Source organism: Canis lupus, chromosome 2 (assembly GCF_048164855.1).
Source record: "Canis lupus baileyi chromosome 2, mCanLup2.hap1, whole genome shotgun sequence".
Lineage (NCBI taxonomy): Eukaryota > Metazoa > Chordata > Mammalia > Carnivora > Canidae > Canis > Canis lupus.
The window spans coordinates 63,750,754-63,760,032 of record NC_132839.1 but is presented as its reverse complement, the minus strand read 5'-3'; positions in this window follow the sequence as shown (position 1 = coordinate 63,760,032).

The following is a 9,279-nucleotide window of genomic DNA, read 5'->3' as shown; positions in this document are numbered from 1 at the left end:
TGTTCCAGTGATGAGCCAGAGCTTGTGTCCTTCATCCCATGGAGTTTACAGACCAGTGAGGGGGATGAAACTGAGGAGACAGTGGACAAAGATTACATTTTTGAAAACCCTGTGAAATAGTCTCACCAAATAATTAAACCTGAATCTGATCAAGGTTCTATGTCCAACAACCAATTTATGGGAAATAATGGGGGAAAGGAACATTTTAAACTATACCATAGGATTGTCATTAATAGAACTCAAAATTTGGGAACCAAAAAAAACCAAAAAAACAAAACTTGGGAACCTGCAAGTCCTATAACCTGATCTTTTCAACAAAGAATAAAATTGTACTGTGGAGGGCTTATTTGTGTCCCAGACAGACCAGTTAGTTAGAGACATGGCTAAACATCATCTATGATACTTGAGACACTTAGGAATTGGAGCATCCACTAGATTTGTCATTAAGGAATTTCCTTCCTTCCTTCCTTCCTTCCTTCCTTCCTTCCTTCCTTCCTTCCTTCCTTCCTTCCTTCCTTCCTTCCTTTTGCTGCCATAATGGTTTTGCTATGTTAAAAGAATTTGAGGGATGCCTGGCTGGCTCAGGCAGTGGGACATGGGACTCTTGATCTCTAGGTCCTGAGCTCAAGCTTCATATTGGGTGTGGAATTATTAAAAAAAAAAAAATTTGTAGGGGGATCCCTGGGTGGCGCAGCGGTTTGGTGCCTGCCTTTGGCCCAGGGCGCGATTCTGGAGACCTGGGATCGAATCCCACGTCGGGCTTCTGGTGCATGGAGCCTGCTTCTCCCTCTGCCTGTGTCTCTGCCTCTCTCTCTCTCTGTGAGTGACTATCATAAAAAAAAAAAAATTGTACCTTTTAGGGACACATATAGCTACTTGCCTATGAAATGACACACCATCTGTGATTAGCTTCACAATTCTGTGAAGAGGCGGTAGTAAGTATGTGGTTGGGTCAGGACTGGCCTAGGTTGGTGGTGGTATGGTGCATGGGCCTTTACCTATTCTGTCTACTTTTACGTGTATTTGGAATTCTCTGTAACAAAGGGAAAAAAAGTCATGAAGGAAAGATTGAATGCATCTAGTAGCATCTGTGGGAAGGCTGTATGTAACTGGGGCCTAACTTTCAGGGAACACTTCCTGATGGGATTGCCGCTGGAGCAGAGAGCAGAAGGGGTCTTGGTAGAGGGTATGCTGGGTAGAAGTAGGCACAAGTATTCCAGGGGAGGGAGCAGTCTGTGCAGAGACCCTTGGATAGGAGCGGAAAGGAGGCCGGTTTGGCTGGAGCAGAGGGTGAAGGGAACTGTGTGCAAAATGATGCAGAGGTGGAGAAAGGGTGCAGGTGTTTGGGGGCTGTATTAAGGATTTCATCCTAAGAGCAATGTGAAGCCCTTGAAGAGTTTCAAGGAGAGGTGGGGTCAGTGCGTGAGGCATGCATCCATTTGCTTTGGAAAGTGCCTTTCTCAGTGTCCTCTGTAGAGTTGGTGAAGAGAAGATTAGGGGAGAGCGAAGAGTTGGGTACTAGAGACCACACTGTAGTTACTGTCCATTTGCACTGGGAGCTTTCTGGTCGCCTTGCTCGGGTGCCCTGTAGAATTGAGGATTCCTTGGAGTGTGGGATGGCTATGTAATTTGCTTTGGGCAATGAAAAGTGACCTGTCACTTCTGACTGGAAGATCTGAGAGATGTGTGCTTTATCGTATTTTCTTTTTCTGAGTCTAATTGTGGAAGCACACAGATATATGCTGTAAGCAAGAAAGACACCTTTGGGTTGAGCCAAGGAACAAGTGATTGCTTTGGGGCTTGTTATTGCACTGTAGCCTAGTCCAGTGGGTCTTAAAAGTCTGGTCCCCAGCCTGGCAGCATCTGTCACCTGGGAACTTGTTAGGAATGCAGATTTGCAGGCCTGCCTTTGACCTATACTGAGTCATAAGCTCTGGAGTGGGGTGGGTCTAGCAGTCTGTGTAAATGAGTTTTCTACATGATTTGGATGCTTCCTACTTTGAGAATTGCCTGTGAATTTGCTGATTGATATGCCAATTAGGAGCTTGAGTGTTAGTCTGATGGAAGATGTTGTAGTGGGCTAGCACTGAGATTGTGGGTGTGGAGGGAAGTAGGTAGGCTTAGGTAGGAAGGATTTTGGCTGAAATGAAACTGGTAAGGCCTGTTGTTCGAGATATGAGAAGTGGTGAGGGGAGAGATGTTAGGGACAGCCCTTAAATTTTTGACTGACAAGCCTCGATGACTGGAGGTGACATTTGCTGTCTAGACAAAATATTCTTTTGTAAGCATTTATATTTATTTCAGTTTTAGGGCTCAGAAACAGAGAAAAGCCTATTAAGGAATCTTTAAACATTTTTATTGATTTTTTTTTTTTTTTTGCTCAGATATCAGTTTCTCAGTGCCTGTATGGATCTCCCAGTTGAAACTGCACCCTTTCTGCTCCCCTAATCCCCTCTGGCCGATTATTTTTCTCCACAACAGTTATTACCTTGTTTATCATCCCCCACTCCTCCTCCCCTGCCCCCCCTTGAATGGAAGCTTCTTGACAGCATGACACTGGTCTCTGGTTCCCTTCTGTATACCTAGAATCATGCTGCACCTGCAAGTGCTCAGTGTATGGAAGCTGAGTGGACAGTTTGAGCTGTCGGCACTGAATGCTGTCCCTGTGGCCAGATTGGTGAGCAGCAGCACACTTTGGATATGTGGGTAACAAGGAGAGCATGTGGCTGACTTAGAAGTGCTCAGGTTCTGGTCTGTGTGACTGGGATGTCACTGAGCACTGTCTAGTGTCGAGGCCCTTTTATTATCATCTGTTCACATTCTTCAATGTGATGGTCTGAGGTGGAGGCATGAACAAGATTGAGAGCACGGAGAAGCTGTCTGACTTCCGGCAGTCTGGTCTTCCTCAAGTGGGAGAAAACATGTTATGTTGGAAGCAGCCAGAATGAAAGCTTATAGCAACCTGCATGTTAGGTCTTTCTCTCTTGCTCTGTATCTGAAATTGTATACTTTATCTGTGGAATATGACTTGGGATTATGCATCATGCTAACAGTTTATTGGTTTTTTTTCTGCTTAGTTCTTAAATGTGTATAAAAAGGTGTTTGTTTCTTTAAAATTCAACTTCTTATCATTTCTTTGGGAAAAAAATCACGGTTTTTGTTGGTCTACTGTCTACCTTTGGAGGCTAACCTCCTGTGCCTTTCTCAGATGCCAGAGTGCTCCCAACTGCTTTAGGGATCTGTGTGAATTAGCAGATTCCATCAGTAAAAGGCAGAAACAGGGTGGCACCCAGTGCTCCTTTGTCAAGCTCCTGCCATGGGTCAGTGGAGTGTTCTTGCAGGCTATCTTTTTGTTCAGAGGAAAGAGTAACACAAGACATCATAGTCATTACCCTGTCTACTTTCATCATTACCCTGTCTACTCCTTTCTTTGGAGAGGGGCCCTGATTTTTTTTGTATGTTGATAAGTTTCTGATATAGAGGAAATCTGTGTCTTGATGGCCCATTAAAAGTGAAAATAGGTTTTAATAGGAGTTTGCTCTTTACATTCTGTTTCTGGAGACTCCAAGGTGACTCTTTAGGGCCCAGCATAAGTAACACTAGTTTCACACACCAGATGTACACCTGGTGTTGGAGTGGAGCTGGTGGCCTCTCAAGCCTGGTTTCTGTTCTTGGTTGAGCCCTCTTCTATGGGCTGTCCTTCAGCCATAGAAGCCATTGTTGCGTCCCTGAGTCTTCACCAACTACTTGTTCTCCATTATTGGTCGAGATCTTGGAGCTGGTTCTTTATAGCTGCCCAAATCCTGGCACCACCTCACCTCTACCCTCCCTTTGTGAGTTTCTGGTACAGGACAGGAATGATGGGATGGATATAACGTAGCAGAAAGTGAGTTATGAATTTCAGCCTAAAGTTTATACAAATTATTGACTTTAAGGCAAATGGAAAGCTTGATTAATATTACAAATAATTTTTTAAAAGATTATTTATTCATTTGAGAGAGAGAGGGTGAGCAAGAGGGAGAACACAAGCAAGGGGAACTGCAGAGGCAGAGGGAGAAGCAGGCTCCCTGGTCAGCAGAGAGCCCAATGCAGGACTCGATCCCAGGACCCCGAGATCATGACCTGAGCCAAAGGCAGGCACTTAACCCACTGAGTCACCTAGGTGCCCCTATTACAAATAATTTTTAAACCAGAAAACACATTTTATAAAAAATTTGTGTCATACAGAAATGTGGAAGGAAACATAATTGTATCCTCACCAACCAAAATGTTTATGGATATTTCTAATTTATCTTTTCTTTTATCAAACTGAACCACGTACCCTAAAAACATTTTGTTCTGTGAAGATCATAACAAAGGATAACATTCCTCTGCTTTACTTCCCTCTTCTTCCCATTCCACAAGGCAACTGTTCTATTCTTTCTTCTGTTTCTTATATCTAGTTGTACTTTAAAAAAATGACTTGCTTACTTTGCTGAGTTGAGAACTTTCTGATTTATATATTGTGTATCAGGTTCCATTGTTGGGAGTTAAGGACTTAACTTTCTTATCCCTTTGACCTCCCACTTCACCTTCCCTGCTTCTTCCCAATACTGTGGTGTTTTGGTCACCTATTTCTACATAATAAGCTATTCCAGAAGTCAGTGGTTGAAAACATAGCATTTATTTGTTTACAGTTTTGCAGTCTGGACATAGTCTGCCAGAGTTATCTTGTTTCTGCTCTAGCCAGTGTCAGCTTCATTCATGTGACTGGCATGCTGGTATTGGCTATTGGCTGCCTGCAGGCCTCACTTGTCCCCAGAAGCCATGAGGCTGCTTGGGCTTCCTCACAGCATGGTGGCTGGCTCCATGAAGGAGAGGTGAAACTGGCCAGCCTTTTCACAGGTTAGGCTGGCACTGGCATGGCGTTGCTTTTGTCATATTCTATCAGTGGGTAGTGAGAGAGAATTTTTGGTTATTTTTTTTAGAGATTTAAAAAATTTATTCATTTGAGAGAGAGAGAGAGAGCATGCGCACTGGTGGGGTGAGGGGCAGAGGGAGAAGCAGACTCCTTGCTGAGCAAGGAGCTCCATGCAGGCCTCCATCCCAGGACCTTGGGAATCATGACTTGAGCTGAAGGCAGGTGCTTAACCGACAGAACCATTCAGGTGCCCCTGAATTTTTTTTTTTTTTAAGATTTTATTTATTCAAGAGAGACACAGAGAAAGAGGCAGAGACACAGGCAGAGAGAGAAGCAGGCTCCATGCTGGGAGCCTGATGTGGGACCCGATCCTGGGTCTCCAGGATCACACCCTCGGCTGAAGGTGGCGCTAAACCGCTGAGCCACCTGGGCTGCCCCTCTTGGTGACTTTGGAAGCTCTCTGTCTTCCTGCTGCAGACTGGACTCTTCCATAGGCTTGTGGCATAGCTGCACATTCTTTTTTTTTCTTTTTAAAATAAATTTATTTCTTGGAGAGAGTGAGTGGGGGTGGAGGCAGGCAGAGGCAGAAGAAGAGGGAGAGGAAACTCCAGCCGACTCTGTGCTGAGCCCGGAGCCTGATGTGGGACTTCATTTCATGAACCAGAGCCAAAACCAAGAGTCGGATGCTTAACTGACTACACCACCAGGTGCCCCACAGCTGTACACTCTTATCTTCTGAGGTAGACTACCAATTTTTTGGGTCTCCTGTCTTCTGTGATTTACTTTCGTGTTTTGCTGATATATACCTTCTGGTAGTTGTCTTAGAATGTGTGGGAGGCAACATTTTTTGAGATTTATCATGCCAAAACAATCTATTATATTGGTTGATAGCTTGGCTAGGTATATAATTTGGATTGGAAATAATTTTCTCAAAAATTTGAATGCATTGCCTTCAGTATTTGGGGGTTTTCCGTGTATATTTTTTCTTTTAGGAAAGCTGTTGCTGTTGGGGTTTCTGATTCTTTGCATATGACCTGTTAATCCCCCACCCCACCCCCAAACCAGGTGGGTCTCCTTTGCATTCATTATGCTGGCACTTGGAGGGCCTTTTTAACTTTTTTTTCCCCTAGATTTTATTTATTTATTCATGAGAGACACTGAGAGGCAGAGACATAGGAAGAGGGAGAAGCAGGCCCCGGCAGGAAGCCCAATGTGGGACTTGATCCCGGGACTTCAGGACCACACCCTGAGCTGAAGGCAGATGCCCAGCCACTGAGCCACCCAGACATCCCACCTTTTCAACTTTCTGATCCTGGGCCATTTTGAGTTATTTCTTTCATAATTAAAAAATCTTGACTAGAGGGCCATTGGGGTGGCTCAGTCAGTTAAGTGTTCGAATCTTGATTTTGGCTCTGTCATGATCTCAGGCTCCTGGGATTGGAGCTCTGCACTTGGTGCGGAGTCTGCCTGAGATTCTCTCTTTTCCTCTGCCCCTTCCCTACTCTGCCTCCACTTGCATGCATGCATGCTCTCTCTCTCAATAAAGAAGGTCTTTTAAAAAATCTTGACTATATTTATATTTTTCTTCAGTTTTGTTGAGGTATAATTGGCAAAATTGTGTATATTTAAAGTGTACAATGTGGGGCACCTGGGTGGTTCAACTGGTTAAGTAACTGCCTTCGGTTCAGGTCATAATCCTGGGGTCCTGGAATTGAGCCTTGCATCAGGCTCCCTGATCAGTGGGGAGCCTCCTTCTCCCTCTGCCTGCCACTCCCCCTGCTTGTGTGCTCTCTGTCAAATGAAATCTTAAAAAAAAAAAAAAAAAAAAAAAAAAAAAAAAAAAGCATACAGTATGGTGATTTTGATATACATTGTGGAATGATTACCAAAATCAAGTTAATTTACATACCCATCACCTCTGTTACCCCCCCCCCCTTTTTTTTTTTAAGATTTTATTTCTTTGGGAGAGAATGGGGAGGGGCTGAGGGAGAGGGACAAGTGGACTCCATGCTGAGTGAAATCAAGAGTCGGATGCTTAACCAACTGAGCCACCCAGGCGCCCCTCACAGTTATCTTTAAATAATTTTTCTAATTCTGGTGTAGTTAACATACAGTTATATTAATTTCAAGTGTACTATATAAGCTTTGTGTGGTGAGTATGCTTAAGATTTGCTTTCTTAGCAAATTTGAGGTATGATACAATATTATTAACTCTAGTCACTGTGCTGTAAATTACATCTTGAAAACTTAAAAATAAAAGTTTCTATTCTTTGGCCAATGTACTTCCATTCCCCCCACCCCCAGCCCCTGGCAACTACTGTTCTACTCTATTTTTCTATGAGTTTGACTTTTTCTTCTTTAGATTCCATATATAAATGGGATCATATGGTATTTGCCTTTCCGTTTTGCTTATTTCACTTAGCATGATGTCTTCTGGGTTGCAAATGGTAGAATTTTCTCTTTTTTAATTTGTTGGATAATACTGCATTGTATATATCTGTCATATTTTCTTAATCCACCCATCCATTGATGGATACAGAGGTTGTCTCCCTGTCTTGGTTCTTGTAAATAATACTGCAGTAAACACAGGGGTGCAGATATCTCTTAGAGATCGTGATTTTGTTTCCTTCTGATAAATGCTTAGAAGTGGGATTGCTGGGGACGCCTGGGTGGCTCAGCAGTGACTGTCTGCCTTCAGCTCAGGGCGTGATACCGGTGAGGGGATGGAGTCCCACATTCGGCTCCCTGCATGGAGCCTGATTCTCTCTTTGTCTGTGTCTCTGCCTCTCTCTCTGTGTCTCATGAATAAATAAATAAAATCTTAAAAAAAAAATTGGGATTGCTGGATCATATGGTATTTGTTTTTAATTTTTTAAAAAAGATTATTTATTTAAGAGAGTGTGTGTGCATGAGTGGGGGGGAGGGGCAGACGGAAAGAGTCCCCAGGCCAACCCCCAGCTGAGCTTAGAGCCTGACATGGGGCTGGAACTCAGAACCCATGACCTGAGCTGAAACCAGGAGCTAGATGCTCAACTAAGCCACCCAGGCGCCCCTGTTTTTAATATTGTGGGGAACCTCCATATTGTTTCCACAGCGGGTGTACCAACTTATCTTCCCACCAACAGTGCTTGGGGGTCCCCTTTCCTCCACATCCTCGCCCACATGTGTTGGTTTTTGTCTCTTTGATGAGAGCCATCCTGATGGAGGTGAGATGATTCCTCATGGTAGTTTTAACTTGCATTTTCCTGACGATAAGGGATGTTGAGCGTCTTTTCACATACCTATTGGCTATCTGCATGTCTTCTTTGGAAAAACTTCTGTTGAGAGCTCTTTAATAATTTTTAAAGTCTTCTGTTTCTGTTTGGAACTCTTATCGCATGGATATATTGTCAGCATGATCTTCAGATTTTTTTTCTCACCTATGTTTCTCTTTTCCTTTCCCTGCCTCTTCTTTTCTTACATCCTTATTCTTTGCTGTTCCTGCTTTCCTGCCTTGGTTCTTCCACTCCCTCCCTGGTCCCTCTCCTTTCTCCTCCTTTCTTCCTCCCTGCTTCGCTCCTTCTCTCCTTCCTCTTCTTGTGGCAAGACTGTAGGGTGTCTTGTCTCTTTTTGTCCCCTCAGTGGTTGTGGAAGGTGACTAAAGAGAGTGCCATCATTTTTAACTTTTGGAAATATTTTTGCATTTTCATAATGTTCCGTTAGAAGTCTAAAGAACTTAGCTAATATGTTCTCATACTTAAACATTAAAAAGTATGATGTGAAAATCCCTTCCACTCCACTCCAAGATGTCTGATTCATCTTCCCAAGGGCAGCTGTGTAACCAGAGGTAGACCGAGCACACCTGAGTGGGAAGGAGTGTGTCTGATTGACTACTATGGGAATGTATGTTGAGGGTTCTCTCATTCTCTGTATGATGTATTCCTCTGAGTTTCTAGTTTTCTTTTGCTTGTTTCTCATGGCAGGTTTCTGAGTTTCCTTGCATGCCTGATTGCCCTCCTCGGCAAAGGCTCCTTGTTAAGAAGGAGATCCAGGAGCTGTGCACAGGTCTCAGGGGTGGGACGCTTCATTGAGGTCTGGGCGATCTCAATAGGTGTCCCCCCTGGGTCCTGACAGGTGTCCTCTGGCTGGCTGCAGCTTAGACTTCACTGCTGGACTTTGATGGAAGTTTGTGGTATTGAGCACCCCTCCCCCATGGGTTGTGATTCCCCCAGGTACCCTGTCCCTAGTCTAAACTGCAGTCCTCCTGAGGCTGGGGCAGGGCTGTTACGTGAACTTTAAGCCGGTTCTTCCCAGGTTTTGTAGCAGATGCCCCTGCTACATGCAATGGATTATAATTATGCTTTATTTATTTATATTTTTATTTTTTAAGATTTTATTTA